Source organism: Pleurodeles waltl, chromosome 2_2 (genome assembly GCF_031143425.1).
Source record: "Pleurodeles waltl isolate 20211129_DDA chromosome 2_2, aPleWal1.hap1.20221129, whole genome shotgun sequence".
NCBI lineage: Eukaryota > Metazoa > Chordata > Amphibia > Caudata > Salamandridae > Pleurodeles > Pleurodeles waltl.
In genome coordinates, this window is record NC_090439.1 from 449,502,744 (window position 1) to 449,529,786 (window position 27,043).

The window sequence follows — 27,043 nt, forward strand, 5'->3', positions numbered from 1 at the left end:
TACTGCTCTGCCAAGCTACCAAGGGGGTAAGCAGGGGTTAGCTGAGGGTGATTCTCTTTTATCCTAACTAGAGTGAGGGTCCTTGCTTGAACAGGGGGTAACCTGACTGTCAACCAGAGACCCCATTTCTAACATTGGTGACCAGCGGTCGGGATTTGGACTTGTATTTGTACTTGACATACAGTAATTAAGTGTACACTACTGTTTTGATCTCAGACCACTACGTGACCACATACTACTTGTCTTGTGATTCTGCTTTTTGTTCTCTGATGTCCTCCTGGAAGTATTGATAATATTTTTGGACTTTGTTTTTTGGTTGTGAAGCCTTTGCAGAATGGAAGTCAATTTCTGGCACCTATTTATGTATAAAAAGTGGCAGCTTAAAGCATTCTGCATGGAAAGGGGACTGGCTGTGAACAAGGAATCCAGAAGGGAGGATCTTGAGTCAGCCCTGTTTCAGGATGAATTGAAACGTTGTCAGGCAACACCACCAAATGAGTCTGAGGAGGATAACTACTCTGAGGAGGAGGACTACTCCAAAGAGGAGGGCAGTGGCCCTGAGGAGGGAACAGAAAGAGATGATAGGCTCCTAGCTCGAATCCGGAGTCTGGAAGAGCTAGAGGCAGAGCTTAAGAGGGCTGAGGAGAAGAGAGCCTTAGTCCTGGAAGAAAGGAGGAGGGACTTAGAGATTAAAAAAATGATTTATGCTTACGAGCTTAAATTGAAAGAGCTGGAAGTCATGAGGGCTGAGTCCAGCTGGAATGGTGGCAGCAACAATTGTATATCCAGTGATGCTGCAGAAGTGCACATGCCCAGAGAGGTGGTGCCCTACTTGAAGGAGGGAGTTAACACACGCCAGGAGGTTCAGGGGTATGAGGTAGCTCCAGTGATGCACAGGGTCTCTGAGGTGGATTGGGGAACTGGCATGGGGAGTCATATTCCTACTGGTGGGAGGGACACTCTACTGACTCTAGGTGAGAGTGACAGGGAGAGGGGTTCCCCCCAGGTAGAAGTCCTGGTTATGGAGTGTGAAGACATCCCAGAAGAGTGTGGGTTGAGTGTCAGGGACAGTCAGGTACTGTCTCACCAGTCTCAGGAGGGTGATGTGGGGTGCTTTTTCAAGGCAGAGTCACTGGATGGTTGGGTGAAGGGTACTTTGGTTAATTCATGTGAGGGGCTGAGTGATGTAATTGCTGGAGAGCATATGTCTAGTCCTTATTTTCCAGAGCTATGCCAACACCAGGTGGAGTGTGAGTTCTCTGACCCCAGGGAGCTTACAATGGAGGCAGACTTCTGGGTGAGTACCAGAGAGTCTGAAGAGGCATTTGGGGGTGCTCCTGAGAGGAGTGGTCTAGGTAGTTCCCAACCAGGTGAGGTAGGGAAGGATTGTAGTGTCCCAGGTAGGTCCCAGTGTAGTGGGATGGGTGAGGGACCCCATGTCCAGTCTCAGAGGAGAGGGAATGGGGATGGGTTGAGGCCCAAGGTGCCCGAGATCCGGTCCCAGGTCCTGGAGGGTTCCCTGCGGGAACACCAGGAGGGGAGCCTAGCCTGTACCATAGGGCCATCTGTTGAGGGAGACCCCACAGTGTCAGGAGAACTTGGGGGGGCGGCTGTAGCCAGCGTCCCACCAGTTCTGGTGTCTGGCAGTACCACTCCTAGTGAGGGGGTGCAGAAGTCCAGACAGAGGGTTGAGAGGGGGTTGCGGACCCCAGTGGAGAACCTGGAGGGTCAGGGGTCAGCTCTGAGAGCAGAGCCCCCCATGAATGACCTTGGTGAGACCATTTCTGGGCTGGGGGGAATCCAGACTCTGTCAGATGGGCAGAGGTCAGGAGACCTGCGCCAGCCAGACTCTTGTGTGGCCCTTCGGGACAGTGTGTCCCTTGAGGGGGGTAAGTGTGCCCCCCTGGAAGTCCTGGTGTGCCAGGCAATGGTTCAACCGCAGGGTGGTGACTCTGGGTTGAATGATCAGGTTCAGGGGGTAAACTCTGACCTGATGGGGGGTAAGTGTGCTCCCAAAGAAGTCCTGGTGTGCCAGGCAATGGTTCAACCGCAGGGTGGTGACTCTGGGTTGAATAATCAGGTTCAGGGGGTAAACTCTGACCTGATGGGGGGTAAGTGTGCTCCCAAGGAAGTCCTGGTGTGCCAGGCAGTGGTTCAACCGCAGGGTGGTGACCCTAGGTTGGATGACCAGGTTCAGAGGGTAAACTCTGACCTGGTAGGGGGTAGGTATGCCCCCCAAGAAGTCCTGGTTTGCCAGGCGGTGATCCAGTCTGGGGGTACAGGCCCTGGATTGGGAGGCCAGGTTAAGGGTGTCCTCCCTGACCTGGAGGAAGGGGCTACTGCTAACAGTACCCCTACCATGTTGTCTTCTGGGGGGGCCACTCCTAGTTGGGTGGTCCAGGACCCCAGAGGAGAGGGCAGGGGGAGGGAAGCCTCACCCCTGGCCCTGGTCCAACCTGAAGGTACAGACCCCAGGTTGGAGGATCAGTTGCAGGTTAACATCCCTGCACTGGTGGAAGAATTGTGCAGGACTGCTTCTACAAGCACCCTGACAGTTTTTGACTCTGGGGGTGCCGCGTCTGCCGGGAGGTTACAGAGCCCCAGAGGGGAGGACCAGGGTCAGGTTGTCATCCCTGACCTGGTGGAAGAGAGAGTGGTCAAAGGGTGCCAGGCACCTGGGGCTACCACCCCCCACTCTCCACAGTCACAGTGGTTAGAGAGGCCTGAGGTCGGGCTCTCATCCCTGACAGTTGTCTGGGGCCACTGTGGCTTGCTGTCCTGGTGGACAGAGTTGCCCCTGGGGGGGGGAGGACGAGAGTCACACCCCGGGGGTGGAGTGGGCAACACCACTGTGTTGGCCCTGGTGGTACTATCTGCCCATTGCAATACATCTGTGAGCAAAGTAAAGTTAGGTGTTGCACAGATGGTGTCTGTAGATGTGGAGAAGGGTTCCCCATGGGTTAGCTTAGTGGGCCCTGAGAGTATGGACAGAGGGATCCAACTGGAGTCAGGAAGGCGTAGAACTGGAACATGCCCCTGCTGTTGTGGGCCTGGGTCCCTGTTCTATCGCCCCAATCAGGGAAGTACATCAAGGTATTGATTGTTCTCCCCTGGCTTTAGGCTGGTAGGGGGTCGTGTTGGACTTTTGCTTTTGCAGGGTCATCCCCAGACTTTTTTGCCTCCTGCCTCCTATATTTTTCTGACATGTTGCTGTTGGCTTTTCAACTCTGAGCACTTTACCACTGCTAACCAGTGCTAAAGTGCATATGCTCTCCTGTTTAAATTGTATGTAAGTGGTTTATCCATGATTGGCATATTTGATTTACTAGTAAGTCCCTAGTAAGGTGCACTAGAGGTGCCAGGGCCTGTAAATCAAATGCTACTAGTGGGCCTGCAGCACTGGTTGTGCCACCCACATAAGTAGCTCTGTAATCCTGTCTCAGACCTGCCACTGCAGTGTCTGCATGTGTATTCTTACACTGTAAATTCGACTTGGCAAGTGTACCCACTTGCCAGGCCTAAACCTTCCCTTTCCTTACATGTAAGGCACCCCTAAGATATGCCCTAGGTAGCCCCAAGGGCAGGGTGCAGTGTATGGATAAGGTAGGACATATAGTAATGTGGTTTATATGTCCTGACAGTGAAATACTGCCAATTTCGTTTTCACTGTTGCAAGGTCTGTCTCTCTCATAGGATAATATGGGGGCTACCTTTAAATATGATTAAAGTGTAGATTCCCCTAGAGAAGAGATGGACAGGTGGAGTTTGGGATCCCTGAACTCACAATTTAAAAATGCATCTTTTAGTAAAGTTGATTTTGAGATTGTGAGTTTGGAAATGCCACTTTTAGAAAGTGAGCATTTTCTTGCTTAAACCATTCTGTGACTCTGCCTTGTTTGTGGATTCCCTGTCTGGGTCAGTTGACAGTTGGGTTGTTTTTCACCTCACACCAGACAGTGACACAAAGGGAGCTGGGGTGTGATCTGCATTTCCTGATTAGCCATCTCTGCTAGGAGGGAGGGGTGGAGTGGTCACTCTCATCTGAAAGGACTGTGCCTGCCTCTGACAATGCTGTCTCCAGCCCCCTGGTGTGTGTCTGAGGCCTTGCCTGGGCAAGGCAGGATTTCACAAGAAGGTGTGAGTCCCCTTTGAAGGAAGGTGACTTCAAAGACTAAAATGGGTATAAGAAGGGCATCCAAACTTACAAACTTTAGAAACACTTCTGGAATCAAGGGGAACCTCTGCCTGGAGAAGAGCTGATCGCTGAGGAACAAGTGCTGCCCTGCCTGTGACTGTGCTTTGTGGAGCTTTCCTGCAGTGCTGCTTCTGCCAGAGTAAGAGGGCAAAGACTGGACTTTGTGTGCCTTCCATCTTGAAGAAGAAATCTCCAAGGGCTTGATGTAGAGCTTGCCTCCTGTTATTGAAGTCTCAGGGATAGCAAAGACTTCTTCCTGCCAGCACCTGGAGTCTCTGGAGAGACCCCTACTCTGCTCTGTGGTGCCCTTCCAGTTCCTGGGACCCTGAAAGGAGAGGCTGGCAGCCTAAGGACAAAAATACACGCACCGCGCACCGTGCGGAGAAAAGATCGACGCGAATCCGATCGCGGCTGAGAAAACGACGCGACGCCGGCTCCGCAGCTGAGAAACGACGCCGCTGGAGACGCGACCGGAGAATCGACGCCCGGAGCAGGAGAAACGACGCGCAGCATCGCTGACGAAGGCTGAGAGATCGCAACCAGCGCCGCGGGACTTCGGACCGTCGCGTGGCTGGCTTTTTCGACGCGCCTCGCCGAGCCGAGCTGTTTTCGACGCATATACCCGTGCCGGGTTATTTTCGACGCACACCGCCCGTGCGGGGTTATTTTTGCCGCAAACCAGGTACATTTTCACGCTAGCAGCGCTAGTGTGGTGTTACAACTACCTAAAGACTCTTTTTATTTTAAACCTTTAAAAAATCATAACTTGACTTGTGTATGTTGGATTTTTGTCGTTTTGGTCTTGTTTTGTCTAGATAAATATTTCCTATTTTTCTAAACTGGTGTTGTGTCATTTTGTAGTGTTTTCATTAAGTTACTGTGTGTGTTGGTACAAATACTTTACGCCCAGCACTCTGAGGTTAAGCCTACTGCTCTGCCAAGCTACCAAGGGGGTAAGCAGGGGTTAGCTGAGGGTGATTCTCTTTTATCCTAACTAGAGTGAGGGTCCTTGCTTGAACAGGGGGTAACCTGACTGTCAACCAGAGACCCCATTTCTAACACTCCCTTATGTAATCCTTCACCAAATCCTTTGGTATGTATTCTCACCTTTCAGGCTGCACTGTGGTATCACTGCCACATCTCTGCTGAACTGGTTCCTTAGGTGCAGCTCTCTCAAACTTAACTCATGAGCCAAAAGCATATTTTTCTTTTGTATGGCTAATCTTCTCTCGTCCATTTCCATTTTAAGCTTTCTAACTCGAATTGGTGCACTCTCTCTGCTTGTCTGTCCTGCAGCTCCTCTGGGGTCAGAGCTTTGGAAGTAACACTACTGTCTGCCCTGGAGGACCTATCCCAGGCAGGTCGGGATTACTCAACACAACATCATGTATGCTCTGCACTTCCTCATCCACATTCTCATCCTCTGTGTGCCCTCCAGCCTCCTTAGCTGCCAACCAGGCTCCCAGCACCTATTTCAGCTCCTCCTTCCCTGCTGAGATTTTGATTGGGCAGGAAAGTTCTTTGCTAAATTGTTTAAGCTAAGCCACTGTATACTCCTCCAGTTTCTCAAACACAACTTTCGTAGCAACAGCTGGTGCATCCCCAGATTGAGACATCCTTCTGGGTGAGGTTCAATAAAGGTGCAAGAGTTCCAAAAAGGCAGAGAGATCCCAAGGGAAACATAGAACAAAAGGGAAGAATAAACAAATCCAAAGAGGGAACAACAAGTAGTATGTGGTCACGTAATGGTCTGCACTGAAACAGAAGTGTACACCACTCACTGTATGTCAAGTAAAAAGACACGCCCTATCCTCATCGCTGAACACCAATGTTAGAAATGGAGTTTCTGGTTGGCAGTCAGTTTGCACTCTGTCCAAGCAGGGACCCTCACTCTAGTCTGGGCAGGGGAGATGCACAGCTCCGGTAACCCCTGCTCACCCCCTTGGTAGCTTATCTCAAACAAAATGTGTAAAGTATTGGTAACAACACGTAGAGTAATACAGTCTAAACACTACAAAAGGGCCACAACACCAGTTTAGAAAAATAGCCAACATTTATCTAAATCAATCAAGACCAAAACAACAAAAATCTAACATACACAAGTAAAGTTAGGTTCAATACAGCGCTTAGAAACACAAATGCTTCAATTTGGTGTTATCACAGTGTTGTGACGGAGTCTTTCCCACAAGGACTTCGGGTACAGTACCTTTTGAAAGTGAGGAAACATGCTGGTACATGGAGTCGGGGAAACAAGGTGTCTCTGGATCTGGTGCGGATTCGGTTGCAGTGCTCCAGAGCTGAGGGGCAGAGGCGTCAGTGTGAGGTGCCAAGTCCTTGCTGTGGAGCAGTGGAGATGAGGCAGCATTGGTGCATAGCATTGGTTCCTTACGCTCCTGGCAAAGTCAATGTCCGGCCGGTCAAGACACAGTTGGGTTACGTCACGGAGTCGTGGTCATGCCACAGGGCTGCAGGTGCCACAGCAGAGTCCGGTGTCAGAAACATCGGTGACACTGCACTCAGAACTCATGAAGTCACAGGACTTCCGCAGGGACCACAGCTTCAGTTGCAGGCAGCAGCGTCGGGTCAGGCAGCAGTGCCAGTCCAGGCATCATTTGAAATCGGTGCAGTTGTTTTTTCTTGGTTTTTCACCACCTTTCACTCCCAAGGGTCTAGAAACTAAAGTAGGCACCACCTGGTGAGTTAGAGTCCACAGCAAGTGAACCCAGATGCTGGTAGGTGAAGTCTTTTGTGTCCCTTAGACTTCTTAACATTAAGCAAGCCCAGTTCAAGCCCATGGAGAAACTTTACAAGTAGGATACACAGCAAATTTCCAGTCTTTGTCCTCTCTAAGGCTGAAGCAGCAACTGCAGGCCAACCCAGCAAAGCACACACAGCAAAGGGGCAGTACTCCTCCTCTGGCACTTCAGCTCTTTTTTTGGCAGAGGTTCCTCTTGATCCAGAAGTGATCTAAAAGTCTGGGATATTGGGCCCACTACTTATACCCACTTCTGCTTTTGTAGTAGGTAAACTTCAAAGGAAGGTCTCTGTTGTTGACAAGGTCCTGCTTTGCCCAGGCCTGGCCCCAGACACACACCAGGGGGTTGGGGACTGCATTATGTGAGGACAGGCACAACCCTTTCAGGTGTACGTGTCAGCTTCCCCCTATCCGCTCTAGCCCAGGAGAATCATCAGGATATGCAAGCTACACCCCAGCTCCCTTTGTGTCACTGTCTAGAGGGAATTCACAAACAGCCCAACTGTCAGTCTGACCCAGACGTGGATTCCACAAGCAGGCGGAGACACAGAATGGTTAAGCAAGAAAATGCCCACTTTCTAAAAGACACATTTTTAAACCGAAAATCTAAAAAACAACTTTACCAAAAGATGTTTTTTTTTAAATTGTGAGTTCAGAGACCTCAAACTCCAAATCTCTATCTGCTCCAATGGGAAACTTCACATAAAAGATGTTTAAAGGCGGTCCCCTTGTTAACCTATTAGAGAGATATGCCTTGCAAAAGAATTTGTCAGAATTTAGCTATCAGGACATGTACAACACACCAGTACATGTCCTACCTTTTAAATACACTGCACCCTGCCCATAAGGCTACCTAGGACCAAACATAAGGGTGCCTTACATGTACAAAAAGGGAAGGTTTAGGCCTGGCAAGTTGTTACATTTGTCAGGTTGTATTGGCAGTTTAAAAATGCACACACAGACACCACAGTGACAGGCCTGAGACATGATTACAGGGCTACTCATGTGAGTGGCTCAAATAGTGCTGCAGGCCCCCTAGTAGCATTTGATTTACAGGCCCTGGGCACCTCTAGTGCACTTTACTAGAGACTTACTAGTAAATCAAATATGTCAATCAGGGAAAAGCCAATAACAAATACAATTTACACAGAGAGTACTTGTACTTTAGCACTGGTCAGCAGTGGTAAACTGCCCAGAGTACCAAAACCAGCAAAACCAAAGTCCAGCATACAGTTAAAAATACAGGAAGCAGAGGCAAAGAGACAGGGGAAACCATGCCAAGGATGCCAGGTCTAAGAAACCCGATTTCTCACAGTACTGTATCTATCTCTACAGTATCGTATCTATTATAAGTAGGGGTGGGCAGAACTCATGGAGTTCAGTTGAGTTACATACAAATTCTGCAAGATTCCACAGATTTCCACCCATCACTAATGCAATGTTGAAAACATCACTGCTTTTTTATCTGATTTGTGGTTTTGCTTCTACATCATATCCTTAAAAACATAGTAGAAAGAGGACTGTGAGATAGGTTGACCAATGGCTTGGGGTACTTTGCAACTACACTGGGGATTCTGAGAGCAAGCACAGGCCTTAAGGCTTGACACCTGTCAGGCCCATCTCCTATACAGGGAAGTGTGGGTGTGGCCCTTGGCTGGGCTGGGATGGCCCTCAGCTCCACAGAATTGTTCCCACCCCCTCCTTCTCATTGTCTGTGTCAATGCACCGAAAATGTGGTTGAGTTTGGAAAGTTAGCCCTGTTGCATGGGGATCCATCTGTGCCTGCCACTTCTAGCGGAATGCAAATGTCTGTCTCACAGGTTAAATAACTGTATCTCCCACCCCTGCACAGACTTAACGCTTCCAACGCAAGCCTGATGAGCCGGTGCTTGGTGCATGTGGTATGAATGTGGCAAAGGATTTATGTAATTGGAAGGCTGCATGTTTTTTGATAAATATATGTATATAAAGGACAGGGGACATAGCATGATAGCCCACTGGCAATGGCAATGGCCATAATGGTCTTTCTAAGCTGAACCAAGCCTCAGCTAAAGACCTATTATGAATATGTAGAGACCAATACACCCCATAGTGGAAGTTATTAGCATAATTGAGGGTAACATTTTATAATACCTACATGCAGAGACACTGGGAAATGTGTGTAAAGAGCCAATCCCATCCTTTCTGAGGCCTATGCCCTTCTATGGTTTTCAATGGAGTGCCCAGCAATCAGATGGTGTAATACAATTTAATATGAATGGAGTGCCTGAGGGACTTCTGTTACTAGACTGTGGATTGACTGGGGAACATTGCTCACAGACTGGAGTGACTCAAGTACTTAAGAGAGGACCCATCCATTTCACCCATGTGACACATGATGCATTGCAAGCCCAATAACCCAAAATGTGATGTCTTCTGTTTTTAACATTTATATAATGTTATTGCACATTTAGGATCTCCAAAAACATAGCAGAATACTTAGAGGATTAAATGCACATATCTCAGCTTAGGGAACATCTCTCAGGCATGAAAGGGACATCTTTCTGGGAGCAGTGGTATTTCAAGAAGTAACGGGCAACTCTTGAGTCACAGAGACACACTCAGTGTTAAGAGGCTACATTTCACCAATCAGGCACTGGTGCAGATGGCAAGGAGTCAGGGATGGGGGAACGCTGTGGGGAATGAATATTTAGCTGGCATTGATTTAAAAAGAGAATGAGGTCTCACCTTCAATAGCCGAACTAAGGAGAATTATGTCATTCTGCATGAGCCCCAGTGTCGTAGTTTGAACTCTTGCTCTAGGCAAGACTGCTGGTTAAAGGGTGACAGTACTTTTGCTTGTAGGTGACTATGCCTATCCTACAAGTCGCAACTGTTGTCCCAACCTGACCAGCTCACTAGCAGCACCTCACCAGAAACACAATAGTAAACAGTGATTTGTGGCAGCCTTTACGCATGGACTTGCGGATAAGACATCTCAGGGAGTGTCATGGTTAAACAAAGATTACCTCTTTCTCACAGATATATCATGTCTCATACAAACACAGGTAATGACAAAGATGCAGTAAAGTTTCAATAGTTTTTATTTAACACAACTGCAGTTTGCGATATGTTGCATGGGCTGCAATGTATAGGATAATGAATAATGCAAGAAACAGGATTGTGAAAACGAGTCATTATTACAAAGACCCCCACCATCTTGCAATGCATGTAAAAGACATACGAGATGTAATATGCCCTAACACCCTAATGTGAGAGGCCTAACCTCCTACCTAAAGCAGAGCTGGGTTTGCTAAACCTAATCTGCCAATGCCATGTCCATGAGGGGAGCCCCCAACCCTCGTTACCTTGGAATTAGGTCCCTATCTCAGACTCCGCAGGGACACGAAGACTGGGTCAGCGTCAAGACGATGTGCAGCATCGGTATCAGCGATGGAGGCGATGCCCTCTGGTCGGAATCCCTCTGATTATCTGTCTAAAGTGTGATGTATTTATACAGATCTACCAGGACCCCTGACGTAGGTGTGTTCCCAAACAATAGATAACAGTCATGCTTGGGATGGCAATTATTATAAACAAATCCCTCGAAAGTATAGAGAGGGAAAATACCTAAGTGTGAACACCTACTGTTTGTTTGTCTTTGTCGCCTTAGCGCGGTGGCACTGATAATGCAAAGCATAACAAGTGGTCTAACTATAAAAAAGGCAGCCATCTTAGATGAATTAAATAATTAAATGGGCTAAGACAGAGCAAGCTAAGTAGGTTAAAAGTCACTAGGTGACGGGGGCACGAGTCTGCAAGCCAGAGGCTAAGCTAACTCCTGTTATCCCATTAAAACAAACTAGGATTCACTACACCAGCAGCAGTGACAAGATGGGAGGGACCATGTCTGAGGGGTGGTGGTGAGGGGGCCGCCCACAAGTTCCAGCTGCAGCCTCTGGTGTGGGAGTGGGTGCCCAGCAGAGTTAGTAGCGGGAGGCTCAGGGGGTGTGGAGAGACCCTGCAGGGGAGTATGCAGGCGCCAGTGGGGGACCAGCACTGCAGTGGTAGGGAGGAGGAGACCCTGGAGCATGGGAGGGGGCTTTGCACGAGATCTTCTTAGGTGACTGGTGATACAGGGACCTTCCTTAAGGTGCCATTAGGCAGCTACAATGGATGCATGAGCTGCATGGGTCTGTTTTAGCCTCCTAAATAGCAGCACTTTAAGTGAAAGAAAAACTTCAAGAAAAACTCACAGAAATCTAATTCATTCTAAATGATGCTGTGCCTGACATGGTTATAGTTACCCAGTGGACTTCAGGGCTAGCTTTCTGTAGCACTGTGGCCACTTGGGAAAAGGATGGTATGTGCGTTACAAATTGTAGAATGTCATGCTGCATAAAATACCTGTGGATTGTGACACACGTAGATAAAGTAAACGTTATCTCAATGTAAATTTTAAAAAGGCATTGCTATGTATTCCATGTTTTAGGGTTGGGCGTCGGTAAACTCTGCCTGTGGTGGTTGCCTGTGGCAGTTGGCAGAATTTTGCTGAACCCCCTGCTCCAAAAGGAACGCAGAGCGGCAAACTCCACTGCGGAGTGAGGTTTATCACCCACCCCTACTTAAGCGGAAGCCATGTTGAGATGTTATCAAATGTTGCGAAATTCAAGGCTGTTGTTGCCCTAGCCATAAATGTATTTTCAGACAATTAAAATGGCTAATTGTTTAGTTTGCTTGAATAGTGCAATGTCTTTCGCTTGTTTGTTGCGTAAAGAGATTATTCTTTATTCACGATTTAGACAATTCCTGTAGCATGATTTCCACAATGTTGATTGATTTACGTCATGTATCTTTGTTAGTACAAAGAGTGCATTGTTTATTCACTTCTCTAAAACTATGAAATGTGCCCTTTTTGGATTTGTGGTAGACTTCCTATAGACCTTTGTTCGCTTGTACAAAGACAGACTCCACAACGCACTGCTATTTGATTTATGCCAAGAAAACATTATTTTGCATTGCAATTGAGCACTCCACATGTTGGACTGTTATTTGACTTTATAAATAGAAAAAATAGACTTTCTATGCTTTTTTTTCTCAGCATTTTTAGGTTGGAGTGGTCTTTATATTAGACTTTGCCTTGACTTATAAACTGAGTAGATTTTGCTTGTTGATTATTGAACTATATTTGGTTGGCTAAATCCACTATGTTATGACCTCTCACAATTTGCTTTTTTTTTTTATATAATTGATGCTGACTTGAATCTGACTAATTACGTTTTTGTCTTCTGTAATGATTCTTAATTTTGAAAAAAACTTTATGGTTTTGACTTTGATTATTATCCAGTGAAGGTTTTCTTCATTTGTTCTAGGGCCCCCATTCGATGTGACCCACAGGGCCCTAATCCTGTCCATAGGCCCTTTAAATTTATTAGCGCAAAGCACCAACAAAAGTTTGGTGGAGAATGCGTGCATTAGTAGAACAATGTTAAAAAAGATTACACTCATTTAGAATAGGAACTGGTGCAAAGTGGGGTTCAAAGTAGTAGGTGCAAATGTTGGTGCAAAATTTTATTGAAGATTTGCAGGCTAAAAATTGTCAGGATTTAGTGAGTCCGGGAATCATGTGGATTAAAGCTGGAATGTCTGCTGAGCCCATTAGGAGTTGCAATACTTGTATATCAATAAGCCTTTTTGTGAAATGAGTTGTCTTGCATTGTGAGTTGTTTTATGCAGATTGTGACAACAAACTTGTGTTATGTTGCAACTTGCGATTTGTAGTGGGTTCGTTTTTTTGCTGTTTATCCAAGTCGCACAGTGTGTTAGGTCAATGGCATGTGATGTATTCCTTTTGTGCATGCACGGAAAACTGCATTACATTGTATTGTTTTGAGTAACTTGCAGAAGCTATTTAAAGTATGCTCTTAATGAAGAGATGTTTCCATTTTATGTAATCTATATGCAAATGTTTTTGGATTTATGTGTAAGATTTATGGTTTACAGAAATCCAAGATATTGAGATAATATTATAAGGTTTTCTGCTGAAAAGGTGTGTACATCACGTCGGGTTTTAAATTAAATTCCTATAGGTTAAGGTCATATGAAACCCTTTGTAGTCTAGCTGTGTATGAACTAATCTGGGTAATGGTGTTTCTTCTTTTTTCATCAGGATAGACATGTCATTATAAAAGTGGGTTCCGCTAGTCGAGAACCTATATTGGTGTAGTTAAAAGCACTAAAGGTAAGTACCCTTCTCTGTGGTGAGTTTGATTTTCTATCCTTTATCCCAGTAGGCAGTCAAAGGTTTTATTTGTTTTGGTTTGACATATTGTGTTAAAAACTTTTTAGGGAGTTGTATTGTGATTGATTGGATTATTATAGCGTATAATGTGGGCTAGGTTTAGTTTACAGTGGGTGCACCTTTGAATAAGTCTGTTGATTTCTGCTATCGGACGAGATACTCCTCCCACAATTGGTATCCTTGCCTAAAAAAGTACTCATGGACCATGGATTACACACGTGTTGCGACTTAAAGAATGAAATAGAATACAGCTGACAATAAGAAGTTACAATTTCATTTCCATGGCACATTTGAAGTGAAAAAGTTTTAAAATTTGAGGCGTGCCATAATTTGAGATGGAGCTGCAGTCTAAACCTTTGCAGTTCAAAGACTTGAATGAGTGGGAATTTGTGACCAATGAGAGAGCACATACAATAATGAAAGGGCAAACTGTTTAGGATGTGAACCATTGGATGGACGTGAGATTGTGTTTACAGAAGAAGGCATGGAGACAGCAAGTGATAGGAACCACAGGTGCTTTTCCTGCGATTACAGGTGAATCAGACAAAAATAAAACTATGGATAACAAAAATGAGAACAATAATGAGACAGAAAAGAATGAAAGTAATTCTGAAGGCGAGGACGAGTTTACAGCTAGATTGTTGATTGAAGTGAGACTGCCTTTGTATGATCGCATGCAAGTGCAGAAACCCCAAAATTCTCAGAAAGGATGTTCAATAAACAAGAAATTATCAATGACAAATTACAACGCAAAGGCGCACAAACACAGCTAAGCAAAAAGAATGGTGCAAAAATAATGTCCCTCCAGCAGTGTGACATCACCACAAACTGATCTTTCACTAAAGTGAAACCGCTTCTAAGGGGACATGCGGATGCATCCAAATAACTAACTAAATATAATACTAGCTATGAATTACATCCCACAAAAGACAGAGAGTTCATTGCTAGGATAAAACTTTGGGCACATACACCAAACAATTTGCCATACAAGAAACTTGTGGCATAAGTAGTGGCAGTAATCGGGTAGATACCATCTATTGTTCAGATACAGAAGGAAGCAAGGTATAAGGAAGGTAAATGTTTTCGACCCTTAGGGAAGTGACCTTTGTGAAATTTGTCTTCTCCAAATAGAAAGAAAAAATTAAAAGATGAGCAGGTTCCGAAAACATGGTTAACGAATGGAAATCTCATAAAACATCATAAATAGTTCAACGTTCTTATTATGATCCATACCACGAACACCCTAAAATATATTATTAAAAAGGTCCACAAACAGAACAGTAATTATGGCCACAGAGTTACAAACATGACCTTAAAATCTTCAAAAAAGAACAACAACAAATCACAAAACACTAAGGGCAAACAGCAAAATACCATTGGCAACGTTGCAAACTCAAGCTAAAAATTATTTTTCTCCTTTTCGCTTCAATTTATGTCAATTTACATTTGTTGCTATTTTGGGAAACAGGGGTTAGAGAATTCACCAAACCCACTCTCTTTTAATATTTAATTCAACAGACCAATTCAAATATAGTTTTTTGTGAGGCTGTCTCTGGCTGATTATCTTTTCCTGATTTTCAAATCATGCTGCACATATACGTTGTACTTAATGTGCAAAATGTTCACATATCCCATTGAAATTGCCGGTTCTGATGCAGACTTTTATGTGCACAAAGGGCACTTGTGAATGCAAACTCCACACAAGAATGTGAAATGTCCACATACAAGAATGTGGGCTAGTAACTGGTACGATTACATTTCTAGGTGGGCTCACATGTGACACATCCATTAGATTATAGGTCCTTATTTATCACACCCTTGAGACACAGAAAACGTACTCCTTTCAAAGGTAGGAGAAAGTTTGGATTGGCAGAGGAGATTTGCTCGGTGGGGGACTGGAGAACAGATGAGGACATTAAGGTAAAACAAATCCTGTCATAAAGAAACAAAACAATTGATTATGCATATGCACACATGTATTGCTTTTCTCTACCAAGTAGAAATTCCAATTGTGTAAATATTATATATTTGAGTAATCATGAAAATCTGCTACCAGAACCATACTCCAGTAGTCCTGCTTTAATTCTTTGTCTATCATTGAAAGTTAGAAATGTATTACAAATGTAGGCTAAATCCCAGAAGATAACTTTGCCATCTTTTCTCCATTACCTTTCTGAATTTGGCCCACTGGATCTACTGCCCTTAAGATCATCATGTGATGGGTCCAGAATGTGTGCTTAAATGGCTTGTAGGGAACTTCTCTTGCTTATATCATCCTTCTTTCCTGTACCTTTAAGTATTTGCTACAGTTGACCCCAGTAGGCATGCCCCTTGAGGGCTTTCTTCTTCTTTCCCTCCTTAATTCCATGTTTAATCGCCCCAGTCCTGGCTTCATCACGTCTGTCCATTACAGGCTTATTCTTTTCCGCCCTGACTACTGTAGTTTTTAGTGTTGTGCTCCCATATCACACATTATTCTTTTTTGAGTTCCCCAACCATGTACCCACTCTGGAGCACCCACTTTAACCCACCTTTCTCACCCACTGCCCTGCAGAACCACTTTCTGAGCTCCATGTCCTTGACTCTAGCGGGATCCCCTTGCGGAGTCTTCTCTCTCTCCTGCCCTTTGCAGTTCTATATTATGGCCTCCACCTCAGGCTCTTTTGGGCTTGCCCCTTGTGAACTACATTATCCTTGCCTGGTGTCTGTGATTCCTGTTTCTAGCTGCATTGGTCTGTCCCCATGAGAGATGTTATTATGCTTCTCTGCCCTCTGACATTCTCTGTATACTCGGTCCATACACTAGCGGTACTCATACTCTCCCCCACACGTACGTTCACCTGGGAGCCTTGGCCAGTGTGATTCACTTCTGTGGTACATTACCAGAACAGGCCTAAAGTCTGTACAGTTCCCCTGAATATTTGGATTGGGATTCCTCTGGCCTGTTAGCTGAAGGATCTTGCCCTCATCAAAGTGCTACAGGGCAGGTCTAACAGGGGCATGTTGGCTTTAGGTTTGTAGAACAGCTACATGGACTTACCCAGAACAGATTTTTACATTACTGGTTAAGGTTTCTGTGTAGCTGGTGCGTACATTGATGCTGGTGCCTTCGCATTAGTTGAACATGTCTGAACTTTTCACTTGCGTTTTGTCAGGTTGCACGAGTGGAATTGGAGCGTGGTGTGAATTGATAAGACCTGTTAGTGTGTCTTTGTCGTAAGATTCATTGATCGCGATGAGAACAAAATTATGGATTCATATCTCAACATGAGAGTTTTACAAGATGTCAATGTGGAGACTGTATTGGGTGCTAATCACCTCAACATTGCGCAAAAGGAGGAAGGGAGAGCCAAAATAATGTAAATTAGCTGTAAATAACCTTGATACTATTTACAGCTTGTCACACAGAGGTGTGATCTACATAAGTATGAAGAAAACTGTCCTTTTCCTGTGGTGCCTTAAACTGTCTAAACCTAGTTCTTGGGAAATATGTGGGCATAATGTTTCTTTTGATGTGTATGGTTATTTTGTTTTAACTTTGACGGCAGCGTTATGGCGCATAAAAGGCAGCTATTGGGAACATTAGAACAACATGTCTCTTTTCAATTACTTTGCGGGATTAAAGGGCAATTTATTTTAGCTGCCCAACCAGAATCTATCACACTTTGGGAGCAATGAGCCGTTTTCTCCCCCGCTCCCCGTGCAACACTGAAGACGAATGGATCGGTGAACCATGTAGCGAGTGGGCTGTTTTAATTTTCATTTTTAGCTGGTGTAATGACCTAAACCCTCAGTTACCGGAGAAAAGTGACCATGGCCTTGCATGCTCTGTCGGTAGCTTCCACACTCTTTCACATCCTTTCTCCACAGGAGTCGTCAGCCTTTTCGGTGACTGCAAACCATTTTGTTTTCCAAATACGGTTGAGATGTTCAAGTGAATGCTTGCGAAAACAAAGGTAAATATAGCACAGTAGAACACGTCTTATTTCCCAATCGAAACTACTTTTGATTATTTACAAATTCCCACTTTTGGGTTAAGTTGAGTCTGATGAGCTTTTGGACATCAAACTACGTATGTCAATTTCAAGCAAAGACAACGTTGTAATTGTGAATCAGATTTAGATTTATGAACACGGGAAACTCAGTTAATTAAATAAAAGACAGTAGGAACCACTTTAATGATGCATGTGGAATCAAATGAAATTGCCTTTACGGCATACGACAAAAATAACATACATGCAGTTAGATAAATTAAATACCATTTACAATTAGGCAACTGTAACGTCCACCCAGGGTTCTATTGTGAATGTCATTTAGGGGTGGCCAGGGTCGCAGCTGCATCCCCTGGCTTCCCCATTGCAACCCATGATACTACATTTGCGACCTCTGGCATTAAAGGTGGCAAACTCAGTGACAGGAACAAAGAGGCACCTCGCCCTTATGGACATGGGTTGTGGCTCCAAGATCCTTGTTTTTTTTCTCCATTTTTTATTACACTAATAGTGAATGATAGTTAATAATTATTCATTATAGGGGTTATAAAATGGAGTATGGTTAGCTGGAATATGGCCCTCCCTGGCAGCTGAGGTAAGTAAAAATGGTTTTAAATATATGTCTGCGTGCTTGCAGGTGGGAGGCAGGGGCTTAGCTTCAGGGAGGTGTTTGGGGTGTCACACCTCCCTAATAAATGTTTTTTTTCTGATAAATAGTTGGGTACAGATGCTTTCAGTCGGATATGGCACGGTCTGTCGGATTTCGCCAAGAATTTTTACATGTACCCAGGCAAAAGTGCACATACTCTCTCTCTTTCATTTTTGAAAACCCTCAAAAATGTTGGCTATTTAAGAAAATGTTGAGTTTTCTCTTTTAGGACTCCTACAAACCCGCATTCCTCTCCCTTTTCATTGTCACTTAGGTCTTTCTCATGAACCCTATTTGTCATGTAATGTATTTTGAAATGAAGGGCCTGATTCAGAGTTTGGCGGAGAGGACGGAAATCCCGGCTGCCCTATTATGATTCCATAATAGCCTATGGGGATCATAAAACCGCGGACCGGATATCAGTCACGTTTGTGAGGAGTAACCCTTCAGCCAAACTCTAAATCTGTCCCTCTATGTCATCCTGATTGTTGGAAAATCTGAAGCTCATACCACCCCAATCTTACTGACAAAGCTACGTGCCTGGTGAGAGTGTGTGTATGTGTGATAATGTGTGTGTGATTGAATGTAACGGTCAAATGGTGTGTGATGTCACTTCCACTACTCCTGGCATTTTGGTGCACTGACATTCATGGGTTCATTTTTATTAATGCGGCATACAGTTGCAGTCTCTCACAGACACATTCTGGAGGGGTTTGCATGGCGCAGCTGTTGTAATACAAAAAAATATGTTTCCGGTGCAGTGCAGTGTGCTTCTGCGTGCACTGGGGTCATGCAACACTAAATGGACCTGCGTTTTTTCAAAGAGGGAGCGGGACAACTCCCCAGTGAGGTGCAGCTTGCGACTTCCCTCACTTGCAGGGGGTGCCCTCACCAGTGCTTAGTTTGTAAATAAAAACGTGCCGGTGCTCAAAGCCCTCCTCTTAAACACGCAGCTGCAGCAATTAAATGTGAGAACACGGAATTCTGAGGCGGCTTAATCCTGAAGCCATCTTGGCCCTCTTCAATCCATGTAAAGTCACTCCCTGCCCCTTAAGATCACTCTTGCAGCTTTCTACTTTTCTTTTCCTCAGTCTTTCCCACATGAGGCTTTTGCTCGCAGCAAATGCTTCAGGCAGAAGAATAAGCCCCAGCCCTCAAAAACAAGTGCTGGTGCTCAGCACCGGAAACAAGAAGCACAAATTAAGCACTGGCCTTCACACATTACTGTCGTGCCCAAAATGTATTCTCAGGGCCGGGGGAGGCGGGAAAGTAGTAACAGAGCACGATTTCCTAGATGGTGTGCAGCTAGTGCTGCTGACCCCAGCGTCTTTGCCCAGGAGCTTGCATGCTAATGCAAAAGTAGGTACAGAATCGCACTGTGCACGTGAAGCGCCTTCAGGAATACAGCCCCGAGCCAACGGCTGTCTCAGGCGCAGAGAGGCAACACTTCAGGGGTCCCTCAGCCTTTCAGGGGCGCCCATGCAACCCAACGCCATTAAATATCTGTGATATAAGTTGGGGGCTCATCACATTCTGCAGGAAGGACCTCATTTTGTCTTATATTACGGCTAACTTAGTGGGTACGAATTTCACTGTAAGTAAAGAAATGAGTAAGTAAATTTCTCCCATCTTCACACTTCATCCACTTCTTTCATGGCAACCACAAACTAGTATGAGCTTAGTGTGTCACTGAGGAATAGGGCAACACTATCAGGCAATCAGCAGTGCAAAACAATAACATTATCATTTATCTTTGTTCTCAGAGAGGTATACCTGTATTGATCTCAGTTAAGTCATCTAAATCAGAAAGTAGTTCCATTACGAGGACGCCTCGCACTAATCTGCTGATTTTCAAAATTACTGTAATTGAATTTAAAAGGCTCTCTGATGCAGAAAAAACACAAAACCGAGAATAATTGCGCTACAAAAACAGCTGGCAAGGCTATCTTAAACCATACAAGGCTGTTGATGGGTACTTTGGAAACAGAAGCAAATGTTAATGTGTGAGCTCCCTTGGCGGAAACAAAAAACGAAACTAATCATAGTAGCCATTTTAAACAGGGCGACATTTCTCAGAAGGTTCAAATAATGAAATGATTCCTCCACATACAAAGGGAAAGCACTGCAGGGGAAAGACATTAACAGAAACATATGCCAGAGCTGTACTTTACTTTTCTACCTAATGGCATGCATTTTTATTCATAAAACAAATAATATGCTCCATTCGAGAAATTCCTTTCCAGCCTCGATACATCACTTAAAACAAGCTTACCTCAAGCGTCTTTCAAGAGCGACCTGGGTTACTACGGACTGGCGGTACCACCGGTACAGAGTGTTTATCGAAGGAACACAACCAGCCTAGTCCTTGCTGACGGAAATTACTGGAGCATATAAATCAGGGCCTCAGACAGGCATCGTGTTATCGCAGCCTTGAATAAATGAAACTTGAGATTAGTTTTCGATATGGGGACTTGGAAAGGGTATATTTTCCTAGTATCTCATAAATCGTTTTGTGAATGAACATTTTCAGGGCCTATGTTGTTTTTTTTACATTTAGGGTGGTTTAAGTGTTATGTTCTGACTTTATTTGTCCATAACAATTCCATTGGGATACTTCATAAGTGAGTGTATCTTATAATAGAAATTCCTCTGATTTTTGGAGGACGTGCTTAATCCGGAATATAATTTTTGTAATTAGCTCACAATCTTACCCCTGTAGAGATTTCACCTGCGGCTTCGCTTCCAGATTTAGCACTTTTGGAAAAAAACAATCAATCATTTGCTAAAGTAAAGTAATTATTATAATGAAAGACTAATAAACACATACTTGAACTGTCCTCCATCTGAAAATATAAAAAATCAGAGAATTTATGAAGAAAGAAAATTGGATGTTGCATTTTTTAAATCGATTCCATGTGTGAATAGCAAAAAGAAACACTCAAACTGAGGGGCATATTTATACTCTGTTTGCGCCGAATGTGCGTCAAAATTTTTGACGCACATTCGGCGCAAACCGTGCACCATATTTAAACTTTGACGCCTGAGCCCGAAGACATCAAAATTCCTCCGTGTGCGTCAGTTTTTGGATGCAGGACAGTGCCTTGTGTTAATGACATGCAAGGTAGGCGTCCCCGCCCAAAAAATGACTTTAAGGCCTGTGCGCCTTATTTATACTCCAGCTTCATTTTGACGCACAGGTGGGGGTGGGGTTTAAAAACAACGGCGCACAGCCCGATGTGCGCTGTTTTTTAACGCCTGGGTCAGGGCAGGCGTTAAGGGACCTGTGGCCTCACTTCCATGGTCTCTGACCATGGAAAGAGCCCAGAGGTGCCCTTCCCTGCCCCCAGGGACACCCCCTGCCACCCTCGCCCACCCCTGGAGGACAACCAAGGATGGGGGGACCCATCCCAGGTAAGTTGAAGTAAGTATTTTTATTTTATTTTTTTAAAGTGGCATGGGGGGGCCTAATTTGGGCCCCCCTACATGCCACTGTGCCTAATGACCATGAGTAGCTTAGGTGGACATATAAAGCACCTGACAGTAGGAGGGACTTGTCGATGGCGGTTTTGTATGTTCCACTCAGTCGACTGCATGACATCCACCCACCACGATTTGTGGCTCGCGAGAACTTGTATCTTCTTTAGAAGGTGCTCCTTTTCTTTTTACCATTGTGAACGTCAGAGGTTGTGTTCATTAAAGCATTCAGGAGCATATTTATACTTCTTCTGCGCCGAATGTGCGTCAAAAATTTTGACGCACATTCGGCGCAAACCGTGCACCATATTTAAACTTTGACGCCCGAGCCCGCGGATGTCAAAATCCCGCCGTGTGCGTCATTTTCTGGATGGGGGAGACTGCCTTGTGTTAATGATATGCAAGGTAGGCGTTCCCATCCAAAAAATTACACAAACACCTGTGCACCGTATTTATGCTACCGCACAAAAATCCCGCACGGCCGGGAGGAGGAGTCGGAAAATTACGCACAGCCCGTTTTGCGCCAAAAATTAACGCCTGGGTCAGGGCAGGCGTTAAAATGGGGCAAACACACCTGTATTTAATGAAACCACACAGAAGCAACAGCAGAGCTTCGAAAGGAAGACATGGAGGTGCTTCTCATCCGGACGCAGAGCACAGGAACAACAACAGCAGCATCCAGAACACCAGCAGGGACCCCAAAGGCAACGCAGAAGGCAGGAGAGGATATTCCGCACCAGGACAACCCTTCATGGCCTCAGGGAACATGACATCATCCAGAGGTACAGGTTGAACTGGCAAGCCATTCGGCAGCTGCTGCGCAACATTGAGCCACAGTTGGCACCCAGCTTGCAGACACCCCGCACCATCCCACCAGAAACCAAGCTGCTAGCTGTACTACACATATTGGCAAGTGGCTCCTTTCAAACCACTGGCACCCTGGTTGCTGGGATCTCACAGCCATCATTCTCCGCCTTCCTGCCCAAGGTACTGGATGCCATCATCAGACTCACACCCCGCCACATCTGCTTCTCAAACACACAGCAGAAGCAGCAGGAGACTAAACAGGGGTTTTACCTCTTTAATGGATTTCCACACTTCTTTGGTGCCATTGACTGCACACATGTACGCCTTGTGCCACCTGCTGCAACTGAACATCTATACCGCAACAGGAAGCACACACACTCCATCAATGTGCAGGCCATTGTCGATCACCAGGGATTGATCACCAACATCGTGGCAAAGTATCCTGGGAGTGTTCATGATTCATTCATCTTCTGTCACTCTACCATCAATCAACACTTCCAGGATGGGCGATATGGAAATGGACTACTTGTTGGTAAGTACAGAAACCTGCTTATATACACACTGCACAGCAACCCTCTAAGACAAACAACACATACACCACGACAGCGACGTGTGGACAGGAACACACTGAGGTTGTGACACCGCTAGGCATGTTTGATATCCTCCCCCAATGGGAGACACACCTGGGGACAAAGTACCGTTCCAAATAAAAACTGATGTCACTCCACAGACACAAGAGGAAAATGTAAAACAACACAGTGACAAACACATGGTGCCAACTGGCATGACATCTGTGAAGATAAAACTCTAATAACAGATCTATAACACCCAAACAAACACCCTTCCAGCCAATACGTACTGTGTAAGGGGTGTGGAATGTAATTTGCTGCAGGTCAAACACCGTGACTCACATAGAATTATGATGACTACAATAAAGGTCACATGCAATCATTGAGGCCATTCCAATATCTCACATCACTCCTGCTCTCACATTGCCTACTACCAAGAGGCAAGTGAACTGTGTGAAGAACACATCTTGATAGTACTATATGGAAGGTGCACATTCCTACACATATGCATTGTGACAAATTAACACACACACAAAAGATGTACTGCCATACGGACCTTCTGAAACTCAAAATGACAACCTCACAACCAAGTTAGACAGCTGAACTAGACCATGTGCAGTAGTCTAGGTAGACATTACAACCCGAGTCAACTTGCCAAGGGCAGAGAAATAGGTCTGCAGTGAACTTGTCACACATGTGAAATTAGTGTACAGTCAAATGTTAAGATGTCAATGATCACAACGTATGGAGATGTTTGGCTAATTGTCACCTTGCAAAATGTAAGCGTCTCACTGATGTTTAAATTAATCCATTGCATATGTCTAAAGGTATGGGATGTCCAGGGTACATAGATGCAAACGTCTTACCACCACTTTCAAATTGATTCTGTGTATGGAACTATCATCTCACTCCCAGTTAAGACACAGGGACACCTGTATCACAAGTCACAATGCTAGGGAGTACACACTGTACTGCAACTCCCAAAATATACTGCTGACAACCGGTCAGCAGCCAAACACTCGTTCAGCCAAGGAAACAACCCAATACTGATGGTACATCCTAGAAGCCTAGGAATCAACACAATAACACAAATGAGTCACAGACAACACAAGAGAACTACTGCCATGCAAGGTGATATTAATGGGGCAAGCTACATCAACATGATCTCAATCATTTTCTCTTTCAGCTGATCAGGGGTATGGGATCCAGCCATGGATTATGACCCCGTTTGGCAACCCAAGCACTGCAGCAGAGTGTGCCTACAATGAGGCACATAGGAGGACACGCACCATAGTCGAGAGGACCTTTGGCATCCTGAAGTCGAGATTCAGGTGCCTCAACATCACTGGTGGCAGCCTACTATACTCACCAGAAATGGTCTGCAAGATCATTTTAACCTGTGCCATCCTGCACAACATTTGTGTACGAAGGAACATTCCCCTATTAGAACCAGAGCCACAAATGCCAGAAGAGGAGGAAGAGGAGGATGCTGGCCATCAACAAGAGGGGAACCAACCAAACACAGCTGCAGGATTGCGTAGGCGCCAACATATTGTCAACAATTTCTTTTGAATCAACTCACCATCACCACTGTATTAAAATATGTAAATAAACAACTATAATAATCACCATATCCTGGTCTGGGTAATCATTTTTGCTCACCTTTATCTCTAACTATCAGAATAAGAGTGTAGCCTCATGGAGCATTGCTGAAATACCGATCAGGACACAGAAATTTCCAAAGCAATTGTGATGCGTATTATTCAACAGTCACATTCACACACACTGTAAATGACACATATCCTGTACGTTTCACCTTTGAAGGGCAATAGCAGAGGACCACACCTATTTCACACATACATGGTGGCAGCATGATTCTTTGCAGCATATGGCACACAACTAAGACACCATCAGTCAATGATGGAACAAAATGCATCATACATGAGGCAGGGGATGTGCAATTGCAACAGTAACATTAATGTATGGCCACACCCTTGACAGCAGTAACTGTTACATCACCTAGCTTTGCAAGGACCATGTGTGACTAGAATTCCATATGAGCAGAACATAGAGAGCACAAGTGGCACACCTATGACAAGCATTTCGCAAATGACATTCCATGTACATGTCAGCCTATGTCCTAAGTCCTGACACACCCATGATCCCGGTCTCACCCCACCCGTCTTAAGTGGTCCCTGGAATGGTAATATGTGTACCCAGATATTCCCTCCTCTACACACACACAGACTAACAATATTAATCCAGTGTGCTTCACCCTTTAATATGGTATGCCATAGTCATTGCACATCTGTCTGCATGGACGTCAGGTTAAATAATGCACTGGCTTGTAGCCTCTAAGCCCTGTTCTCACCTGTAGATTGCTTCTCATGTGAAAGGTACTGTTGGCCATTTGAACTCAAATCTCACCTACAGGACTCGTGAGAAACTGATGCAGCACACACATGTGAGCACCTCCAGGCAGACCAGCCATTTGAACATGCATTGCCCTTGCAGATGCTTGGAACAGCATAGAAGCTGCTATTTTATTGATTACACTGTTATGCATTGCCAGAAAAATAAGCTGTGTAACACAGCCTTTGGGTTTATGTGTCACCTTCCAAAACACAGGAAAAACACAGTTTTCCATGTCAACTGTCTTGTTCTCCCTCCGACCAGTCTTAGTCAGACCACTGAGTATGTACCTTGTGAAATTGCTGGATCCTGATTGACCCTGCATCCTGTTAGCCTGACTGTCACCTGTCTGTGCGTTACCCTAAAGGTTCCATGTGGCTACATATGTATCGTAGTTGCTTTCCCAACCCTCACATTCCTCCGGGGGTATTTTGTCAGGTGGTTCTTCAATGCATACTCAAATAAGTTATATAGCACAATCTGCTTATTTATCATACCATAATTGGGAACTTGTCTCCAAATACCTAAATCATGGCCTATCCCTCATGGGTCTCATGTATGCATGAGTGACAAAGTGTGACACTGTACCATGGCCGTATGCAGGGATAGGGTATGGTGCCTTCAGCAGAACCAGCAACGTCAGATAATGTGCATGAAAAGTCCACACATGTTAGGAGCCTGACAGTTCACACACTGATTCCCATTGCTCACAACATATTGATGGGCAGTGCGTGGTGAATAGCAGCGAGATTAATCAACAAAGAGGCCATGATGTTCCTAGATGCAGTGGGAACTTTACAGGCCAACCTGTGTACAAATGTTGTAATGACACCTACCAGTACAAGACTCCTGAGATATGATCTTACTCAGCACACCAAGGTTGCCCTATTGACAGTCTCATAACACGTCTGCAGTGGCAGGGTAGGACCATCCCCATGTGGGTTTTCAAATCCTCATTGGCTTTACTTCCATTGATCTCAGAAGGATACTCAGTAGATACAGGAATAGCCGCCACTGACTAGACCTGGACGTAACTGTGACAACATAGACCCCTAAAAACATACAGGATTAACATTGGCCACACACATGAACCAGACACCTCTGTGCAATTGATCACTGGAAATACGTGGCCATGTGCTGCTTGGTCTGCTGGTCCGCCACTGCCACAGGAGAGTTGTGGCTCTGTCATATGACCTGAACTGTGGCGTGACATTACAAATGTGGTTCATCTTTGGCTCTCCATGTCAATAACACGGTACCCACTTAGTATGTACATGTGCCTGACTCATGGTGGGTTCACCAACAAGTGCCTAGGAAGCAGTTTCCAAAATTCCAGGACATGTGATGGCCATGTTTTGGACCATTGACATGAACAACCGTCTGCTCTCTATCCGGTGCATGCTTTGTCATTTGTGGTGTTTATGTTACCCAAAAACTAGAAAGTGCACACAGCAGTTGTTGCTATATGTATGACTAAAACAAGTCCTCTCTCATTTCCACACTGACTTGCATCTGAGGATTGGAAACATTGACTCCACATGCATACAAGCATATTTGCAATAATGCATCTTGTGATGCTCACACAATGGGTCAACAACAATATTAGTAGCCAATGCACACACATTGAGCCATAGGCATTGAGGTATTGTACTTATGTGCGTCACCTTGCTATCCTCTCCTGACGCCAAACATGCCCAATTTGTGCAATACATATATGTAGGCCACATGTTTGGCCAGCTATTGCATCAGTCAAGAGTGAAAATCCTGTACATGAAGTAGCGGATCATGGTCCTCAGTAGTATGATGTGTCACATATGCCTATACACCGTCATGCCCAAAGTGGGTGCAATCAGCCTATCTCAGTATTGTCACAACTGTAATATTACATTAAAATGGTAAAATGACCCAAA